Source organism: Formica exsecta, unplaced genomic scaffold, assembly GCF_003651465.1.
Source record: "Formica exsecta isolate Colony F162 unplaced genomic scaffold, ASM365146v1 scaffold33, whole genome shotgun sequence".
In the NCBI taxonomy this organism is placed as follows: Eukaryota; Metazoa; Arthropoda; class Insecta; order Hymenoptera; family Formicidae; genus Formica; species Formica exsecta.
In genome coordinates, this window is record NW_021850553.1 from 365,511 (window position 1) to 388,660 (window position 23,150).

The window sequence follows — 23,150 nt, forward strand, 5'->3', positions numbered from 1 at the left end:
ATTAAAAGATTTTTTTATCATTTAATGATAGTTCTTTTATACACTACAACACTGTAATTAAAAATTACATGTACAGTAATCACACGATCTTTTTCACAAACGATAAACAATGCCCCTCGCATCTAAGGGAGACAGATACGTTTCAGAAGAATGTAATTAATAAGGCTTTAATGTGTCGTCAGCTGCACCTACAATTTTTCATGCTCGCAGTTCCGATGCCGTCTCTCCTATAACCGCCGTCGTAGCAGACCGAAATGATGGAAGAGGCGCCAATGTTCTTGCTCCGAAAAAGAGAGAATGAGGAGCGGGCGAGGGTGATGGTGATACCGAGACGAGAATAAGACGTATAAGAAAGATAGAGCGAAAATGCACGCGCAAGTTTGTGTTAGTTTCCAAGATTATTCACACATTAATCGCTATACGGTATTCGTCATTCATCAGTCCCAACACATGACGGTATACTAAAGATTAACGATAATTATACAAATACAGATAGTACACGTTTAAAAATTTAACGAACGATAAATATGTTATGTTGCGTTTAACGATCCATTAGTGGATTATTTAGCAATAACAGAAATGCGTCTACTTCCTCTCAAATTTTATTGTAATTTTTTTTTTATCTCGCGTATAAATTATCATTCACGAGGATAACAACTACTTTTTCCTCACCATAATATTTTCGATATAATTATCCTAAATATACATTTCTATCTTCTCATGTCAATGTATAAAATTGCATAAAACTGCATTTACCGAGAGGTGCTTCGCTGCAGCAGATGCAACATACGATCTCAATATGAATGTTGGCTATTCTGCAACAGGCTTCCTCTCGTATTCTCGCCATTCTTTTAAGCAAATATATTTCTACTCCATGTTTTCTCTGTGCATGGACTCTGAGAATAATAAATCAAGTTCAGCTAGAGAAAACGATTACAGAGATCTGACAGTTTTGCCACTCTTCTGCGCGTCCAAGAGAAAGTTATTCATTTCTCCCCGCAAGACGCATGGGGGTTCGGGGGGGAGGAGAGGGTATACACATCTGACATTTACGATATATCTCTGACATTAACCACCCCCGTCGAATGTGAAAGATGGCTCGCGCATTACGCGATACTCGCCGTTTAGGACGGCGGGGAGAAAGAAAAAAAAATAAATATCCGGGCCGCGTAAGGGTTGGCGGGGGTATACTTTTAACATCCCTTAACATGCTCCAGCATCCCTCGGCTACACGCTCCATCGCGTCTCTCTCTCGGTCGGTCGATACCGATGCCCGTCAGGCAGAGTACCCTCCCGCCCTGTCCACCTCTCTCTCCCTCCCCCCTCCCGCTTCCCATACACTCCCGCAACCCCAGCGCCCTGCACCACCGCCGACCGACCCCCTCCCTCCCCACCAATTCCCCCGTGCTTTCTACCGCCGACTCTGCGTGTTACGTCAGTGGCAGACCGACCTCAACCCTCCCGCTTCGCCCCTATCACCAACCCTCGATTCCCTCGTTCTACCTCAGCCGCCCTCCTTTCAATGACGTCACAGGGTGCCCTACTCTTCGCTCCACTAAATTCATATATCGCAGGATATTATATATATATTTATATATTACACATATGTATATGTATATTTGTATATAATGTTATATATATTGATTACCAATGATCAACATTTCCGGGTGTCTTTCACAAGTCTGATTACTCTATTAGCCTAAATTCTTGTCATTTATCTCTCTCTTTCACTTTTTCTCGCTTCTCGAATCCGGCTTCTATCCCATTTTCTTTATCTTCTTCTTCCCAGCCGACAGTCTCCTTTCCTCTCGTCGCGAATTTAATTAATGCAAAGGAGTCTCTTCTGAATATCAAAAAGTTCCATCGCTGAATACTACGTAAGAATTTCAAGTTTCGCCTCTCAAACTTTGATTTGCAAGTAGCTTGTCGATTTTAACACAATTATAATTACATAAAATTAAATTTAAGTACTAAATATAAGATTGACGCAAATAATAAAAATTAAGGATTATTTTAGAAATAATTATTTCCACGTCACACATATTTAAGCTTTAAGTTTTTAAAAAAGCGTGATCAAGTATCTCTCGCGATTAAAAATTAAACTTTTGTGCGTTTTATCCCGTCAACGCGGTTAAAGGAAAATCTCCAACATATTTTTTCCTCCTGTCCTTTAATTACGCTAGCGAAAACAGTGACATTGGCGGGGCTACTTTTTGGATTTTTTTCCCTAGCAGAAATTGCCGGACGAGTATATCCAACGATGCGGGGGCTTTAATATGCCGGCTCGAAATAAGACGTAATAAAGGCGCTCGGATAAAAAACGCGAGGTGGATGTAGTTACACGAAGTGGTAGCAAATTACAAGCTGCCCCCGCGCGCGGGCAAAAGACAAAAGCAGTGGGGGAACGCGATGACATCGTGCTTCTTGCGGAGTGCGCCGGAATGGTTGTCCCGGGGTGGTTGCTCGTGCAATCTCGCGACGCGGACGAGTTTGCTGGCTCTTGCTCGCGCGACCACGAAGAAGAGCATGAGGGCGGCGACATGTGCGAGAAGCATCGACAAGAAGCATCGTCGTGCCGGCTGCTGTTACCGCGGCGGTCGAAACTACTGTGCATCGTGCGGTTGACGGTTTTTCGTGCGGTGGTTACAAAGTCCAGCACGATCCGAAAAAGTGAGAGAGACAGAAAGAGGGAGAAGAAGAGAGAGGGCTCGCTTTGATACGGGTCGCGAATGTAAGGGATGCTGCTGGATTCCCCTTTAGGGGGAGGGGGAGGATAGCCGGATGCAACGTTGGGCGTTGCTCTCTGTTACACACCGAGCTCACCGGAGCGGAATAAAGCTCAATCCCGATGAGCTGACTTGGCGATTTCGCGGCGCTCGACTCTCTGGCCGAGGCTAGTCCGGTAATATTATCGTGTACCGGCTTTTACGGGCCGCGGGTGGCTACTTGACCCATTCTACCTACGCGGCCGGGTAGGTTATTGATTCGAAAAAAAAAAAGAGGATGAGAACGCATCGGGGAGAGTAAGAGAAAGAGCGAATACCAGCGACGTAAAGGACGCGATGCGAATGAGGCGAGCGTAGAAGGAATAAATCGCGTGCGGAAAGCGGACTGAAGATTCGGATATGAACGGTGTCGATGCGGAAAGTCGATGGCGGTGATGCATGGCAAAAACGTGGGTAACATTCCGACCAGTGGCGGGACAGCGAGAAAGAGAATGGAATCATACGAATGGCTTTATTCGGGCAATCGACGTGGCGCTAGAAGAAACGTTAGCAACACAAGAAACGGACAATTCCCGATGTGACTGTACAAGACATCGTTATAGGAAGGATACGTAGCGAAGAAATTGCAGAAAGAAAGAAATGAAGAGAACGTAAAGAGAAAGCCGAGAGAGAGAGAGAGAGAGAGAGTCGCTAGCATACAGTAGCATGATGATCAAAATAGATACGCTATTATTGTAAAAACTTAATATGAGGGGAAGAGAGATTTAAAATGCGAACAAGAAAATACGAAGCATCAAAACGGGGAGAGAGAGAAGATGAGACCACTATAGAAAGAACCAAGAAAGAGCAAAGTAGAAAGTGAGGAGGATGAAGTACGCCGGTGTCTCGGGATAGTAGAACTTTGAAAAAGAGAAATGAGCGGAAGGAGCGATGCGAGGAAGACAGAGGGAGAGAGATGCGTCCGGAAAAGGGGAAATGCGCCGAGATGCTGCACGAAAATTCTACTGTCGCTCTTCAAGAGACTTCCATTTGCAAATTCCACGGACTTTTCCTTTTCTCGATCGCGTTGCGCGAGCGAGAAACAGGTAAGAAGAGTGGAACGTTGCGTCGGTGGACTTTCCGCGAAGAATATGCAACAACGCGCATATACGTACATCAGGGGAAGGTATCGGATATATTCTTTTAAGCAAACTTATTGTTAGAAAAATAGCAATTGTCTTAATGGCAAAACATGAGCATAGAAGAAAATTAGAAAATTATTTCATAAATTATAAGATTCCGGCGTGTAATAAAGTCGAATACTTTATCTCAACAGAAATTGATGTTGAAATTTAATCGTCAAGTCATATTGCAAATCAAAAACAAACTTTATACGATGAGAAAAATTCCATTGAAATTTGAATAGTATTCTTGTCGTAGAATTTGTGATTCAAAGAATATCCGATGGTTCCGTGACGCCATACGCGATAGGATAAGAGACTGTTGACTTTTCTTGACAAATAATAATAAATTTTCGTCTTCTAAAATATATATATATATCGACTTCGCGAGTTTCGGCGCGGTTCCAGATGTTCATTGCGATATCTAACGTAATTCGCGTTCGATGGAAACATTGTTTTCCTCGCCGCCGCAGGAAATTCTTTTATTGGTTCCTATCGTGACGTATTCCATCTCCCAGGTATAAATCATTTTATTTTCAGCAAATGTACAAGGCGCGTGTGTTATCCTCATCGGCCGGAAAGCGTCGGATCAAAGATGGTTTGCCTGGAATAGAATCGTGCAGAATCGAAAAGAGCATTTTTCGGACGCACGCGGATTGAATTAGGATTTCCGGTTGCTCGACAAGAATACATCGCGCGTATGATGTCAAACGGAAACGTTTGGGAAATGGGTCAGCAATGTGTTTTTCTTCTATAAGAAAATATGACGATATTTTATATATATATATATATATATATATATGTATATATATAATATAAGCCACGTAGAACGTATATGGAAATTCCGAATCTATCAGCCGATCAGCCGGCAAATGTACAAGGCGCGTGTGTTATCCTCATCGGCCGGAAAGCGTCGGATCAAAGATGGTTTGCCTGGAATAGAATCGTGCAGAATCGAAAAGAGCATTTTTCGGACGCACGCGGATTGAATTAGGATTTCCGGTTGCTCGACAAGAATACATCGCGCGTATGATGTCAAACGGAAACGTTTGGGAAATGGGTCAGCAATGTGTTTTTCTTCTATAAGAAAATATGACGATATTTTATATATATATATATATATATATATATGTATATATACATCGATGTATACGTTTTTATACTAGACACTAAAGAGAGATTGCCTAGAAAAGTTATAAGGTCAGAAGTTAATTTTAAGTTTCATGAAAAGTTCAACGAATTCCCGATATTTGAGATAGGATTACATGCAGCTGCGAGAGCAACGACGTATATATAGCTGAGGAAAGTATAGAACGGTCTAATAGTTCGTAAAGCGCGCTCTGCTCTCGCGACAAAAAGGAGGCCAGAGGCGGTAGCGACAGGCAGCGTGAGGTTAAGCAACTTGACCCGATCCGTAGAATGTTTCACCTGGATGGGAATCGTCCCCACCGCTCCGTCGGTCCGCACCCTCTTGACGTCACAGATGCACCCGATGACGTCACGCCGCAACGTCACTGCGCTGCCGGTTGGCCCAGGTCAGGGCTCGTTCCCAGGGACGTATCGCGCTGAGGGGATGTCGACGGCGTGCAAGTCACACCCCTCCTCCGACTATGATCGGAGGGATATTAGTCGTGGGCAATTAATTACCGAAGCAGTGGCGGGGTTGGATTCGTTAATTATAGCCGCGGTACTCGTCGTGAATGTTCGAATATTAACGAATGTACTTGCCCCGGTGTTAGTGGGGCGATTAGCGTGGGCGTTAATAAATCACTCGGAACGCATTAATTCATTCTGAGATTAGCGTTAATAAAGGATTAGACAATACCATTCGGTAATGAATACTGTGGATTAGCGTGGAGTTAAATGTAGACTACTCCTCGCGATTAGCAAGGTAATTATCGAGACGTAGAGTGCGATAATAATGCGATAATAAATTATTTACATATATTATTATGTGGTAACATACAATACTATGTTATTAAATTTTGTCAAAAATTATGATAAATAAATATACCATGAAAAAAAATATATTCCTCGTATGGAGTTAATATAGAATAATATCGAGATGAATGCAATTTTATCGTACATTGATTCTTTCTATCTTGATATCGTACCATCTTGTTATCGCGATCGTTGTATAATTTTATATTGAAAATTGCTATTATTAAAACAGGCTACTTGTTTGTTTTTTTCTGAAAAGAGATTCCTTTGACTAAATTAAGAACTTGCTGTGTAAATAAAGCGATACGCATGACGTCGATTAACTGCTACGTCGACAGCACGCAAGTCACTCCCTTCATGAACGCGGAGCATTAGCCGTAGGCAATTAATTACTCAAATACCCACGCAACACGGTGACGCGTTAATTATACTAAAGGTGTTCGTAAATACTCAAACGACAACACGTATGTTCTGACGACAAATGAGCGCGATAACGTATACGCAGCGTCAATAACGGTATATTATGCCTTGCAGTTATTTTTAATTAGAACAGGAGTATGTTTGCTTTGTTCTCTAAGTGGAGAACTCATTATCTATGCCATTAACTCTTATTCGCGAAGTGCTGAAATCTCCACAAAATTTCGTCAATTTCATTAATATTCCGTATGAATCAATCTTTTATTCTTTATTTCATTAAATAGTTTCCAAAACACGTAAGATAAAAAAAAAGCAATTAATGCAATAATTACGAACACAATTGATGCCTGGATAACGACAGGACTATCGATATAAAATCGCAGCTTGTGCATTTCCTCTCGTCACGGAATAATTACTCTCCGATTACGATCGACCACGCTATTACCAACGTCAGCGAATCGTCTTACATGATCTCGGGACGGTTACCGGCGGTTTTAGGGGTAGATTCGGAAGGTCGGAAGGAGTTCGGTTAGCGCCACTTTATGAGTGGCCTCGTTATCGAAATGCAATAATTTGTTTAGCCGACCGCGAAATCGCTCTTCTCATCCCCTCTGGCCCCACCCCTCGCTGCACCATCCCCCGCTGCATCGACGATTGTCCCCGTTTCGTCCGCGTACATATTTTCGTCGCCTCTCGATACCGCGTTATCGTGCGCCTGACAGGACTGACATTTTGGCATCATTATGATGTAAATGAACGCAGAGTGTCGATACTTCGGCTCGGGGTCACACGGTTCGTTCATTATTTTCCGCGACCAAGCATCCGTCGAATAAGTCCGTCGAGATACAATCCGGATGAAATTTTATTTTTGCGAATTACTCTCGCGCGACACTTTTGACATTTTTCCCGCTGTCCGATTTTTATTCGGATCATATCGAGAGGGAAATATGTTTTTTTTTTTAGAAAACTTCGAGAGAGGGAATTTTTTGTACAATCAGAGCAAAAGAATCATGATAAAGTCTAAATAAATAATAACTTATTACAAGATTTTGTAGCGTTTAAAAAAACTAACGAGATTATGATATAATGTACGATAATAATTAATGAAATTATACGAATGAGAATTCGCGGATCATTATCTGATAATATACGAATCTGTCTTTTGCCATGCATAGAGAAATGTTTGTTTTTAGCTCGTTTAATTAGAGAAACATGACAATATTTACTTTGTATGATTTTCAACATTTTTATAAAGTCTTTTTTTTATATAATTAAGCGATAACGTAAAAAAAATGTCTAGGCAATAGAAATGGAAACTGTTGCAATGTGCCGTTTTAACAAAGCCGATTAAAACATTCGTTACGAGTTTTGTTTAAATCCAAGAATGACGTACGATTGGATTTATATCGAACTGTTCATTTTACATATCGCTACGATGACACGTTCGTCTGGTCGCATCGATTGAACAGGCTCGGATTTCCAATTATTTTGACGGAGGAAGCCCCGGCTGTCGTATGCGGTTTGGATCACTCGGAAGCGCAAGTGGAGAAACGTCTGCCCTGTGATAATCTTGAGACGGGATAAATTACCGGCAAGCGCGCAGCGGTTTCCCATATTCGGAGGAGGCGCTAACAAGGTCGACAATAACAGTCTTACATCCGCTTCCACATGTGACAATTTCCCACGTGCGAATGTGCGGACATTTTTCGATGTTTCTCGCGGGCATCGCTCCTATCTACCTACCTACCGGAAATTAAATTTTGATAGCGTCTATAGAATCACTTCGCAAAATTCCATTTTAAATCAATGTTTTCACAAAGTTTGGCAATATTCGTTTATATTCCCGATATGCGCGCAAAATGGCGTTACAAATCAACTCACTAGACCAAAAGAATATGTACAGTTTGATCAATATATTTTAGTTTAAACTGCTATATAGCGTGTTTTTCTTAGCGATATGATTTTTTTCTATATATTAAAAGAATGTACATTTATTGCAAAAAAAAATTCTGAAACTATATGTATATGTACGTTAAAAATATTAGCACGAAGATAAATCTCTTCTGTCCATTTTACCCGAATCTTCAAAATCGTCGTTAAAGATCACGAGAATCATTTTAAAGAGATTATCAGCGATCAAGATGAAGGGAACACCTATAGTTACGGCCGCTATGAAATATCGGGAATGGCGAATGTTCATGTGCGGTCTAATTTCGAGACTCGAGCTCTAAATTACCAAGAACTCTGCCGATTCTGCCGTGTACAGTGACGTGACAAGAACAGCGGCAATAACGCCGTTATCTGGCGTGCCACGTGAACATTTCCCATATCCGCCTTATCCGCCTATATCGAGATTGGCATTCGCACGTCCGCACGTGTGTACGGTCCAATTAAGCGATCGCGCGTTGTCGGACACGCTTATACGGATCGTGCACAGTCTGCCCAATAACGCGGAGTCGCGAAAAGAGAGAGAATATCCGTTCGTTACCTTCGCTCTCACATTAAATTTACACAAGCCAAGTCACGGTGAATAGCGCGACGCGGACTTTCCTACTGTTTTCCCTGCGCAAATAGGCACACCGTCTGTAGGAAAACAGGTACTGTGGTAGGAAGATAAAACCGGGCACACAGAGACGTCTTTTTAAGAGAGCTCCGCAGCGGAAAACTTTTCCGCTATATATATAACCTGAATTCTTATATACTCCCTGTATTATTTACTATCAAATTAATTTCACAAATCGAACGTAAATTGAATTACACGCGTAACGCGATACGAATGCCTTATGCGTAATTAATTTGCTTTTGAATCGAGTATTAGAGCTTGAACTATCATGCGTGATAGATATAGATCAGCGACATTCATCGATAAATGCATAATGTTCCCTCTCTCTCTATCTATTTCTCTCTGTCTCTCTCTCTCTCTCTCTCTCTCTCTCTCTCTGTCTATCTGTGTATGTATTATACCTGGTGTATATATGCAGGTACGGATCATTAGCTGACGTTAAGCGAATATGCATCTAGAGAACCATATAGCAAGCGAATACTCGTCTAGGGAAATGCCCATATGAGCAAATGGAGATATATATGGATCTATATGGGCATTACAAATACAGATATAGTTATAGACACGGCTACAGTTGTACAATTTATAACGCTTACACGAACGCATTTTTTTTCTCGAACAGTAAACATGGACTAATTAATATTTGTTCGCGATGGATATGTAAATATGGTATTGAACCATATATTTACGAGCTTTGTGTGGAATATATATATGGTCATGCATTGGATAGAAGAAGGATATAATGGTTACCATTTACCAATACATGTATAATGTAACACAATGCTTTTGATATTTTGATACTTTTACGTAAGTAATTATATTCAGGAAAAATGGGTTTTCCGACAACTTGGAATATTTGTGTTATTCTCTCTTTTTCTTTCCTGCATACAAATATATAATAGATTCTTATTATTTATATATTATATAAATTTAAGTTATGCCTCAAATCAAACACAAAATACAAAATCGATACACATTGAATGCATATTTATAGGTATACTTTCTGTATTTCTGTAGTTTATTGTAAATGTATGTGTGCACGCATGGCGAGTATCATTAGCCAACGTTAAGCGAATATACGCATATGTATCTTCGTAAATTGCACCGTCGGGTATCAATTTTGGTACGATGTATGCAAACGACGTGCGCGGTTAAATGCTCGTGAGAGGAAACGCGCACGTGATGATTCCCAGGCGCGATGGATTTCCGCGTGACACGATTTTACGCATCTCTTTATGAAAGGAATGCCATCGTAGAACATAGCCTTCGACGGGAAAATGTGTATACACATATAGAATTTTAATATTCATAATCTCGTTGCACGCAAAAGCGCTATCAATATCGAATTGTAAGTGTAATTTTTCGAAATTTCAAACTGTATATTCCAAAGCGTATTTTACACGAGAAATATTATAATATAAAGTACTAAAAAAATAAAAATAATTTATATTTTTATATAATATTTTTCACTCGCATGCTCACCAAGAGCTCAAGTAATCACGAATCGGTATAGTCGCATTTGGAGAGACTCGAGAACTCGCTTGGCAAGAGGAACAGATTTTATTAGTGAGGCTGCACATACGGAATCGACTATCAATATATTAATGTGTTTCTTCGAGATATGTAAAATAACGTAATTTTATTCCGTTGTAATTAAGCTTTTTCTTCATGATATCGGATCCTTTTAATAATTTTGCGGTCGAATGGCGAATTCAATGGTGCATTAAACATAGGCTTATATCGAGAGGACGTTTCCATCGGTCATGCATTACGGTTTTATAACAGCGCGATCAGCTTTGATTAATAATTGCAGCGCAGGATCGTAAAAGTGCACTAAAATATGTCACGTATGATTGTACCGTTACTGCCAATCCCTTTGTCATCATACATGACACTCGTTCCGTTCATTAATCGTGCAATCATCAATGATGAACAGTTGACATTACCCTTTACTGCTCGTATTCTTTAACTACGTGACAGACGTAAACACAGAAATAATTATTAAACATTAAGCACTTTTTTGATATAAAAAAAAAACGATAAAAAATATCAAAAATCATACTAATTCTCAAAATTATTCAATGCAGTTTGAAAAAATTGTGCGCGAAAAATTATGACATACTATTTATCAATGATAATAATATGTTCGTCTACATTGCTAGAGTTTGGAATTCAAGTTTGCAAACAACTTTTAACTGGCAACGATATAAAGTAGTAAGAGTGAAGAGTGTTACGTCGTCTCCTTTCAACAACAAATGCGCGGGAAAATGCGAATAGCGTTCTCGTTATTTTGTCAAGTTATATCCCGCGTAATATCCGAGAGACGGGAAAATTCTATGAACACGAAATCTCTTCCGTTCTTGCGATAGACATCGTCGAATTGAAAATACATATTTTCCACTCAGAAACGCTTCTCGCGGAAATGCAACGGCGCGAACGTAGATGGTGTATTGTCACGCGTGCACGGCGACGTGAGTGACGCTTAAAATCACGGGATAGACGTGGTCGTTTTATTCAGTCTGTTCGTTTCGACCCCATCGCCGTTTGACAGACGCCGGCCATTACTTTTGACACGTCCTATACATGCATCGCACCCCGTTCCCATTCTCCATTCTACCCTTTCCTGAGATTGCACCGTGTCATTTACCCCCGCTTTCACAAATCACTCCAGAAAAATTGCCGCTTTCGCCTCTTCTCTCCCCGCGTCTTTTAGCAAAGTATGTACATCGAATCGTATCATGTCATCGGTTTCGGCGTTTATTCATTGAACGCGATCGAACGAGCACCAACGAGCCCGATAAAAGTTTGTCCACTCTTGATAAATTGCGGTTACGACCATTTGTCAACTCTTATGGTTATTTCTGGCATTACGGCCGCTCGATTTATTAAGCAATATTTTATATAAGATATACAGGATTCCGTTAAACACAATTTTTCGACATTGCTACATAAATAATTATACGCGTGATACAAATCTGTCTTGCACAAATAGATGGTACTGTAATTTTTTTATTCGTGAATATTTTTATAAAATATGTATAAATATAATATGTGTCTTTCTATAAGTACAGTAGCCATATATTATTTCGAACACTACTATTTGGTATCTGTAATCTCAAGCAAATCCAGTCTGCTCTATTATTGAAAATCGATATACGTGCAGCAGTGCATGCTCAATGGAGGAGCAGAAATAAATCTTCAATGAATAATGTTCATTCACGCGAGAAACGCTATTGAGAGGAATTTAATAACTCCGTCATTGAAATGCGAGCAAGGAAAAGACGTAACCTCTATTGCAAATGAGAAAATAAAGGTAATAAATACACAAAATATTTTTTAACACGCACGTTTTCATCGAGCCTGGAGCGTAAAATTTACGAGCAAATCATACAATGTTTGTCTTTTACTTCTTTCACTTTGTGTCCTTATAATAAGGTATGATCCTTTATAAAAATATTCCTAATAAAGCTTTATCAACAGTTGTATTTTCTCCGTTACTCTACATAAAACTATGTTAGAGTTAATTGCTAGAATAAATTAATAAGTAATCATTATTTATTAACGTTGCGAGATTAACAATGCTTGTTTCGAGCACGTGAATCAAGAAGGCACAATTAACGAAGAATTTTATGCATCATGCGTATTTAAAGTAGAAGGATCATCTATAAAAATTTCTTCATAATTCGCTTTGTAAAGCACTCAACGTAACTGATGAATACATCTATACGTGAATACTGAACGTATTCGAGAAAAGAGCGATGAGATTCGCGTTCGAAAAGGTCAATTGAGTTTTTTCAGCACAAAGAAGGCCTTTTCTATTCATCATGAGCGCGCAAAGGAACACCACTGTGGAAAATCACCGCCGCTGCTTATGCCAATGTTTTCATTTAACTTACCCCGTATGCACAGCTCTCTCACGACGTTTCCGCCCCCGCGAGTGCGCCGTAATAGCCCCGTTTTCGCTCGCTCGCTCTGAGAAGGTACCCCGTGCGGGTTGTGCGCCGGGGATAATCCGGATAGAAAGCCGCGACGCGCACTCTCGGCTTAATAGAAAACCGCACGGTCCCGCGTTGTACACGTATGAAAACGCGCGAGTCCCCCGCACGCACGAATGTACCGCAATTTCAGGGATAACAGGCGAGAAGATAAAAGCGCGAGTGGGACAGTCGTCGAATGGGAAAATAATAACGCGAGGGAGTCCCCTTCTCGTTCGAATATGCGCGACGATTAAACGTTACGCCGAGCGCGATTCTCCCTCGAGAGGAGAGATGCGTCCTTCCCCCCCCCCCTCCCCCTTCGTTCGCTTGCTTCGCGAAATGAGAATAATAATTCGCGACCGTAATAAAAAGCGAATGAATTGTCCGAATGAATTTCGTATGTCGCGGCGGACAATAATTCGCCATGGCGGGGCGCGGCGTGACCGGATTATTACATTTATACGACAATCGCGGGAAATATAACATTCGGACGGCCGGCAAAAAATATTATTTGCCCGACGAATCGCGGGATTTGCGTCCAATTAAGAGATCGAAATCGTGGAATCGGATTAACCGTGATTCATGTTTGTAAACATTATCAAACAAAGTTCGCCAACTATACGCTACGCACAAATTGTATAACATAAATAAAACTGTTTTTCCATCCATGTATCCCGCGGTAGAGATGCATCTAATTGGTAAAAGAACACGCAATCGATAGCAGCCAGCGAATTCGCTCTGCTGGATGAGTTACGCGCTAGTTTAAATTCAAGCAGTTGCAAATCCGTGCGCAGGATTTTCGAGCTTAAAGTTGAAACGAGGCGAACAATAGCTTTCATTAAACCGCCAAAGTCGCGACTTGTCGGAACTTCCCGTGTCGTTGGCCGTTAATGAAATAGCGACGGATCATTATTTATTCCCCGCGAGAGAGATGAAGCGGAAAAATTAACCGCTGATCTGAAATTCATTGCGTGCGAACGAAATTAAAAAGGTTCGGGCGACAAACGGAAAAAATACCGTCACTTGCGGACTTTCTTGCGACTTTTGCGACCCTTGTATAAACTTTATTAGCTCGAAAATCGATGTAGGCGGAAAGAGACGAGTTCGTGGCTGTCATTCGGTGGCGCGATCCCAGGACGGCGATCCGTCTCGTAGGAAGACTCCTAGGACGGATACGTCGTCGCTGGCGCCGGTCGCCACTTTCCACCCTTATATAGATCCTCCTCTCCATAGGTAAATAAATAGATTCGTCTCATTCCGGAAATCGAAATAAATATCACGCTATCGATCTCAATTTCAGCAAAGTTTCGGCGATCTCCGCATATTCACATGGCCAACGATACGACTGGTGTTGTCATCAGCCGATATATAATCATAGTAATATATGTTGCGACTGTTCAGTATAAATTATAAAATCTGTTCAGCGAATATTATAAAAATTCTCTCTTTTTAAATTTGTCCACTTGCTGTTACGTAAAAAAAAAAAAAAAAAACCAGAAAAATACCGTCACTTGCGGACTTTCTTGCGACTTTTGCGACCCTTGTATAAACTTTATTAGCTCGAAAATCGATGTAGGCGGAAAGAGACGAGTTCGTGGCTGTCATTCGGTGGCGCGATCCCAGGACGGCGATCCGTCTCGTAGGAAGACTCCTAGGACGGATACGTCGTCGCTGGCGCCGGTCGCCACTTTCCACCCTTATATAGATCCTCCTCTCCATAGGTAAATAAATAGATTCGTCTCATTCCGGAAATCGAAATAAATATCACGCTATCGATCTCAATTTCAGCAAAGTTTCGGCGATCTCCGCATATTCACATGGCCAACGATACGACTGGTGTTGTCATCAGCCGATATATAATCATAGTAATATATGTTGCGACTGTTCAGTATAAATTATAAAATCTGTTCAGCGAATATTATAAAAATTCTCTCTTTTTGAATTTGTCCACTTGCTGTTACGTAAAAAAAAAAAAAAAAACCAGAGAAAGTATGACGTGAGCGAGGAAAAGCATACGAAAAATCGCCGATCAGAGTCATTTCTGTGACAAACTTCCCGGTAACTTTGACGTATATCCTCGGACTATCTGCTCTATCAAACCGGACATTTCATGGCCTCGCGCGCGCGACACTGAGAAATGGAATTTTTTTTCGGATGATGAATACAAAATCATTCCGAATTGCCAGAAGCGACCAGCGTACATAGATAGTTCACCTAGCGTCCTCGTTCGGCGACGTCTCATCAGCCGGCGTCGCGTCGACCTAGCCTTCCAACGGCGTCGGCCGTCATTTATTATTCAATATGAAAAGGCGAGCCATTTAGACGCATTGAAATTTTTCGCGAGTCATTAGGAAGAGAAAGAGGACGGCGATTTTGATTCCCCGAGAGTTGCGAAGGACGCGTCGCGTCTGAATATACGCGGTCTCTATCTCCTCAAGGCCCGTCGTGCGGTCATTAAAAAGAATCATTGTCGTTTTTCTATCGTTCCTCCCATCATATTCGAGAAAAGAACGTGGAAAGAAATGGTTTGAAGGCCGAATAGTGTCAAAAACGACTCTGCTCCGACCCTTTTATCTCTTTCTATGCATAAATAAATCAATTAACTCACCAAAAGTACTGGACCTTTCTCACGATTCAGACCTGCAACAAAATAATAGCAATTAAAATATTGTGAAATTGCATAGTGAAGAAATTTAATATTCAATTGTAATTGCAAAAATTTAAAGGTTAGATTTTAAGATCACTGTCATTCGTGTAAAAGTGGTAAACTGGACGTAAAATTTCAATACGAAAGCAACATCTGTTTCGAGATTAACCTTGAAAGTAAAGGCGATAATTCCTCGTCCATTTTCTCACATCAAAATCAATAATGGACAGAGGGAAACAAAATCCAAGCACAGAAAAGGAGGAAAAGTGATCGCCACTGTCGACGCAACCACCTGCCGGCCTTTCCATCGGTCTTCAGGATTTCAGTCCAGTAATTGCCGCGGCAATTACCACGAATTACGGCGATAATTACCGTCATTATGCGGTGCAGTAATTTTGGTAATTACTACGGTAAATCGCAAGTTCTCCGATTGCAACCCGTCGCTCCTCTTATCTCTCCGTCTCTCCCTTTCTTGCGGTCAGTACCGGATAACTTTTAAGTTATCCCCCCATCCAATGACCGACAACGCCACGAGGAATCAAATTTCCGTCCGGAGGTAATACGAAGCCGAGGAAAATATATACGCGCAATATGCAGGTCAGTGGTCAACGCAAACTATGAGATGGCGTAATTCATCGGTAAAGCGCGCCATATGCTTAAGTACACACTTTAAAACCGACACCAGAGATATTATCTCTTAAGATTAAGAGCGGCAATAAGTTATATAGCAAAATGGAGGAAAGCGCTAATTAAGCACACGAGCACGACCCGAGGTAACGTGTTTTTCTTTTGCACATTATTCGCGTCTGAAGTCAGTTTTACCGAATAAGTACGATACGAAATTAATTCGAGGGATTTATATTCCTCGCAGTTATTAGCTGCCTTCTGTATTTTCACAATCGACGAAAATTCGCTTTAATAACGAAATGGCGCTTTTATTCGATTCGGTTTGATAATGAAATGAAAATAGGTGGGAGTGCGCACGGAGAGGAAGAGAGAGAGAAAACGAATTAAAAGTTCTAAAATATTGTAAAAATTCTCGCTCTTTAATTCATCCGCGGTCTTTCTCTTTCCACAAGATCTGCCATATCAAATTATTATCGTTATGTAAACGGTAATAATAATTATAATTGAAGAACAGCAGATAAAGAATGATGAAAAAATAGGATCGACAGAAAAACACTTTAAATGGTATCAGATGTAATTTATACATATATGCTCTGATTTATCGTGCCAGGGGATTTTAAAGAATAAATATCGCTAACGACGACGAAGTGTGTGAGCTATGATTTGTCGCCGTATATGGAACATTCGATCGCAACGAATCGCACTACCTGCATAGCTCCATTTCGATATTCGAGACACGAAGTTATTTAATGGGTTGCAAGAGCGACGGCTGCAGCCTGCAAAAGGTATTACGAACGCAGTTGCGCGACAGTAACGACAGAAACCATATACTATGGCTATTCGATCCAACTTTGCGCTTTGTCGCTCTGAATCACCTTTCATCCGTTTCAAGACCCATAGCGTTTCGTCTCTCGCGCGACCATGATCATTCGAAAAATATGACGAGGGTATTAATCGATAATTAATCAATACGAAAAATATTTCATTACATTCCGCGAAAGATTCAATCGAGTCTAATATTTTTAATATCTGAAAAACGCGCATGAAATGATCATCGCTATCTAAATTATTTCGAGCTCAATATGAAAGACATTCTTGACATTGTCGTTGATCGAAATGTCATTGTCGAATTTGGTGTGACGATTGCTTAACCGGAATGTTTGCCGTCGATGCAGTCAGCGCTGCGACTGCCTGGTGCAGCCGATGCGTTGCGTCGTCGCGTTGAATAGCATGTTGAATTGTTTGCGGCTATTTGCGAATTTATGAACCGCTCGCGCCTTCGCGTTCGCAGCAAAGGTAGATATTCAAAAAATTTTAGTACCGGAACAATGTAGAGTAGCAGTACGTAGTACGCACACAATATAGCGGTTATTAAATCTAGAAATATTTTAATTAGCAGAAAATTACATAATTATAAAAAATTATAATTATATTAAATATTTTATGTAAATAAAAGCCATATCAAACTTAAATATAATCGATACGGCGCGAACCGTTTTCGTCACAGAAGCATATTTCTCTCTTGACATTTCCATTCTCGATTCTAAATCATGTACCCTTGATTTTAGAGCGAAGGGAGACGCTAGTTAAAAACCAATTCCGGCGATACGCATCGACCGTCGAACAAAATATTCAAATTACGACTCTTCCAAGTTGGCCGCGATGTGCCCCTGCGGGAGTTAACCGCGCGATATTTTTACTCTCGACACGTCTCGTTCATCCTCCCATCGTTCCCTTACTTAAGGAAAAGAGGGGTCGTATCCAGCGACTCGCATGAGCGGACTGGCAAAAGGCTGCTCGTGGAAATACCGAAAGTTATGAAAGTTTTATGACAGACTATGAGAGAACGTCAGAAGATGTGCAGAGTAAGGGGGGAGGAGGAGAGAGAAAGAGGAAAGGAGAGGAAAAAAAACGTAGGGGGAAGAGAGAGGAAGGTTTGACGTTGGTAGGATAACAGTTGTGGCTATCCTACGAACATTTACGGCGAGCCAATTTTTTCGTTTGATTATTCAACACGCGCGAATGCATCTCGATCCTCTCGGCGATTGCATTTCTAACGGCCGGCCGCAGACTGAAATTTTGAAAACGGAAAAAGGGCAACTGTACGTGGAGAGAGCGAAATTCAAAATCATCCCGGTGATTACGGTCTGAAAAATGTAACACCGTTCCCGAAAGCTACGATTTTTATCGTTGTAGAAGTGATACCGACCGCGGATTCCTCGAGACCCTTAGATACGTAAACCATCGGCAATTTGTTATCGCGTTTCGCGAAATAGATCGTCGAGGGGGTTACCGTAAGATAGGATGTAAGAGAGGACGACGAGTCGCGTCTGAGAATAAGGCGGGCGTAAGCGATAAATCAAGACTCGCACGATAATGAAATTCAATGCTTCGGGCCCGGGTGTGTCAGGCGAGTTTTATCAAAAGCGCCTATTTATCTTTCTTACAAAACAGTTTGAGAACAGTTCCCTCATAAACGGCATCGGACGGAGAGATTCTCGTCCTCGAGTCCGCTCGGTTAGCGCCGCCTTCTACCGCAGGACGAAACTGGGACACCGAGATTGATGGTTTTTCTTTCATTCTTGTGAAGTTCCCCGTAAATACTACCGACATTCATAAATTTCGTAAACATCTTCAGGTGGAGATGTCCCAATACCCAAGGCTCCCCCCCCTCGCTTCACTCTGCGGTGTACATCTGTGCCAGCGTAAGTGCTGGTAATCTGTCCACTAGATCCACCACGTGGTGACGATGGAAGATCGTATTATTAATTGGGAGCAGAAGAGGGGGCTGCTTAGGCGTAGTGGTTTAGGATGGACTACTCAAGGAGGCTTCCATTCATACTGGTGGTGAGTCAAGACTCATCGCTGAGCGGCTACGGGCGCCAATTTTCAATCGTTATGATTTGGACCGATCTGGAGACGTGCTGGGGATTTCGTCTCTCCGTGACAATCGGCACTGCATCCATTGAGCGGAAAGCGAAAGACTCGGGTTCGATTCCCGATTCAGCCACTTGTACCTCGCATATTTTTTCAGACCCGCAAATGTTGTTTTCTAACAATTATTTGTCGGGCTGAGGAAGTGTGTAAACGCCCTACACAGACACGACAGTGCCGCTGCCACGGAAGAGATGGATGCTTGGTTCGTGCCTCCTCCCGCCTTAAATCCCCCCCTCGCTTCACTCGTATAGTAAGTTTACGCTGTACTAATCCATTGTTTTTACAACGAAAGTCTGTTTACGACTTTTAAGCGTGGGCGAGAGGCAAAGCCTCTCCCCCTGTTCATTCTTGTGAAGTTCCCCGTAAATACTACCGACATTCATAAATTTCGTAAACATCTTCAGGTGAAGATGTCCCAATACCCAAGGCTCTCGTGGATTGTAATAATCGAGATAATTTTTAAATCTTGGAAATTTTATTGGAATTTTACTTGAAACTTAAAGGAATATACAGAGTGTTCAAAAAATCATTCAATATTTATATAAGTGAGTAAAAAAATCTTAGTAAGTATAAGTCGAAAGCTTAACCGTTTTTGAGATATAAGCATTTTTGTATTTTAGCATCATGATTGACTTACTTGCGTCTACGTGTCGCATGCGAAGAGAAGAAGATAATTTGTCTTCGACGACCATACATAAAATATCTGCCATTTCTTCATTAGAATAATACGCTGACATTTTTAGCACGATACTTTGTAACTGTGTAATCACCAAATCGCAAAGATCCGCAATCGCCGGTTGATAACAACTGACTGATCGCCGGTAAAATCTTCTGTTATGAAGTATGTATAGAAATTGAATGAGGATATTCAGAACGCGGTTTATAAACATTGAGGTAAACATTGCGACACGTAGAAGCCAGTAAATCAATCATGATGTTAACATACAAAAATGTTTATATCTCAGAAACGATTGAGCTTTCGATCTATGTTTACTAAGGTTTTTTTACTCAGTACAGTGTGTTCTATCTACCATATAAATATTGAATGGTATTTTTGAATACTCTATATATATACATTACGATGCTGCGAAATTTAAGTACTCGAAAAAATTTTTGATGTTTTTATATATGTATATTAAGATTGATAAAACACCAATTTTTTATTAAATATAATTATATATTTTTCAATATCAAGTAATAAAAAATGAATGATTTTTGGATGTATTCCTAATTCTATGTATATCGTATGTATGTCTTAACGATTTTCTTTAAATTAGGATCATTTTTAATGCACATTTGTTAATAAAATTTAACTACAATAAGTCTGCGCATTAATATCTTGGCTCTTATCTGTCAGTTTTCCCATTCAAATTAGAATATGATAGTTTTTGAAAGCAGAATCGATATAAAGCGCATTTGATAAAGCAAGCCGGAGAAATGAAAAATTCTTGAGCGTATCATTCTTCATGTCAAGTGACAAAGGAAAATGTTAAAAAACTCAAATAGCATAAAAGCCATTCGATTTGACAACCGAATTTCGATTCCAGTTTTTCATCAAGCTTCTTTGTTCTCGTTGTCGTGTTTTCTAGTCTCTCGCGCAATTTCCTATCGACTTACTTTCTGCAATCACCGTTATCTTCCGTTTTCACTGAGAATACAACACGGGTTAACGAAATTGAGGCTTTCAAAAAGAAAAACAAAATCAACTGAACCAAAAACAGCGATCGACGATAAATCCTGATATCTCGGGAGCAATCAGGTTGCGCTGTTTTTTTCATTTCTGTCTACCGAGCAGACCGCATGTTGCATAATCGCATGATCCACAAAATTACAGATAAACGTAAAAGGTAAACGAGATATGCGCAATCAAAGCAAAGGCTAAAAACGGTTAAACTAGATCCGATTACGTTATAAATAAATTTTAGACGCAAAGAGAAAGAGAGAGAGAGAGATTTAAAACTCCACATTTTGATCCCTCTCTGTCGTATTTCCGTTCTCGTTTACCTCTTGCAAATTTCAGTGGGTTCCATCAGCCCGTACGAAAGGTCGCGATAGCAACCGATCTGACTGAATCCACGATCGACAATCCCCCACGGATTAGTCTTCAAAGAACCGGAAATGCACATATTAGCAAGCGGACTGACCGTGCAGGTGTCCATCGGAATACGCGTGTATTTGGAGTTTCCAGAATACCAAACGCAACTTTCAGCCGCTCTCTCGTTGCAAACCCGCGCAGAATCCCCTCGTAGAGGAAAGGGGAGAGGGAGGAGGGAGCGGGAGCTCGATGCTACGTATGCAACGTATTTAATCCGCGTTTTACGCCTCGACGGTCCGTAGCGTGATTCAATTACGTCGCCGGGGGTGAATGTTAAAGGGGGCACTGTCGAGGCCTGTACACATCGAGGATGATGACGCCGACTCCCCTCGTTTAGCATCTCCATTCCGTGTTTCGTGCACCCACGGACTTCAGAACGAGAAAATGTTTCCGCTTGCGTTTGCAAGTAAACTAAAGTTCGTTTACACTATGTCGCGATTTTAACGATGGCAGTCACGAATCGATATGTTAAAATTTTATAATTATAATTAATTGTAATTGCTATATATAATATTATCGTGTATCGCAGATGCGTCTATTTAATCTTAATTATCTTATAAGCAAATTGTGGAATTTCTCATCAGCAATGTCTGCAATTGAAAACATATAAAGTGTAAGATATAATTATACTTTAATGTTTGCTAGAATATAGTTTTCGATTAAACGCTGTTCATTTTTTATTCTTTTTTTGCGAAATTACATTTTATGATGCCTATCTCTCACATCTCTTTATGATGCTTATCTCTCGCATCTCTTTATGGCTGCGAATTAATTTCAACATAGTTCCTACACATTATGTACATATCACATATGTCTTCATAAATATTACACACATCTTCTCATGGATGGTTTCCGCAAAAACAGACTAAACTTTCGTCTCTCAAGGCAGACGATGCAGCGCAAAGTACATAAGAGTTTATTGTGTAACAGGCTTATGGATCACGACAGGAAGAAGGTAGCAGCATAGTCGACTCTCAAACGCACGTTACCATCCATGTGAAAATTTGACAATAACGCGGCAGCGGAAATTAATTTCCGCAAAGGTGGGTCGGTTGTACCGGGAGCATTATCGCGAGATCCGTGACCCGGCTTAGAGCGGGACGCGCGCTTATGGACTTGCTTTTACACGTACGAGCGTGTAATTGTTCAGAAAGATGCGACAATACGCGTCGCGAAAATTGAACAAATGTGCGGTCTAATGGCGGTCATTATTCAACGTTTGTATAAACAGACACGATGGAAACATAACGTTAAAATACATTCGTGAAACAAGAAAATCAGTAATAAACACTGTTTACAAATATAATATATGCGAGTCTTACGAATAAAATTTAGAAAATGATTGGAAAATTTTTATTTTATTAAATTTATTGTAATAATATTTTATGTCGATATTTTTAATATATTGAATATTTTTTTATACCTATGATATTTAGAAGTTATAGATATATATAAGATACTTAGATTACAGAAGTTATTTAATTTTTTTTTTTTTTATACTGATAAATACAATCTCGAAAAATAATCTCGAATAATGAAGTTTAACGCATATTTACAATGCAACGAATACCGAGTTTTTCTATTAATCTCAATTATCGCACGCGCTGCTAATATATTCATTTTAATAACGAAATTAATGTGTATATATCACTAAAAAAAAAATCAGGACAGCTCATTATTCACGACTACGCTACGCAACACATAAATATGCCTGGGGTATGAATTATTGAAATCATATAATAATATAATAATGATAAAGTCACACGTGTGTGCATGCGTTTTATGTATACATTAACCACGTTATTAATTTTGCAATATGAGAGGGTAAATACGATTATTATGTCAGCCATGTTTATGGAGTACCTAAGGCAGTGTTTCCCAATGTATATGTTGCTGAAACTCAAGAGCTTAACGGTCCCCTAAGGGATGCAAGCTCTTTGGTAGTACAACTAGAAAACATCAAGACATTGTTATGCGACTGAGCGGATATCTTCTCTTTTAGAGATTCAACGTAGTTTCTACATATTACATACGTCTTTCTATATATATATATATATATA

The 23,150-nt window shown here is 40.4% G+C and overlaps 1 protein-coding gene across 4 annotated transcripts in view; it reads right to left on the reverse strand.

Moving 5' to 3' along the window:
• Positions 1-23,150, reverse strand: part of LOC115238270 (protein turtle) — a 212,694-nt gene that overhangs the window by 108,190 nt on the left and 81,354 nt on the right. For all 4 annotated transcript variants that reach the window (XM_029811939.1, XM_029811938.1, XM_029811937.1 and 1 more), the window contains exon 3: positions 15,393-15,424. The gene's annotated coding sequence lies outside the window, so the exon portion shown is untranslated. The remainder of the gene's footprint in view (positions 1-15,392; positions 15,425-23,150) is intronic.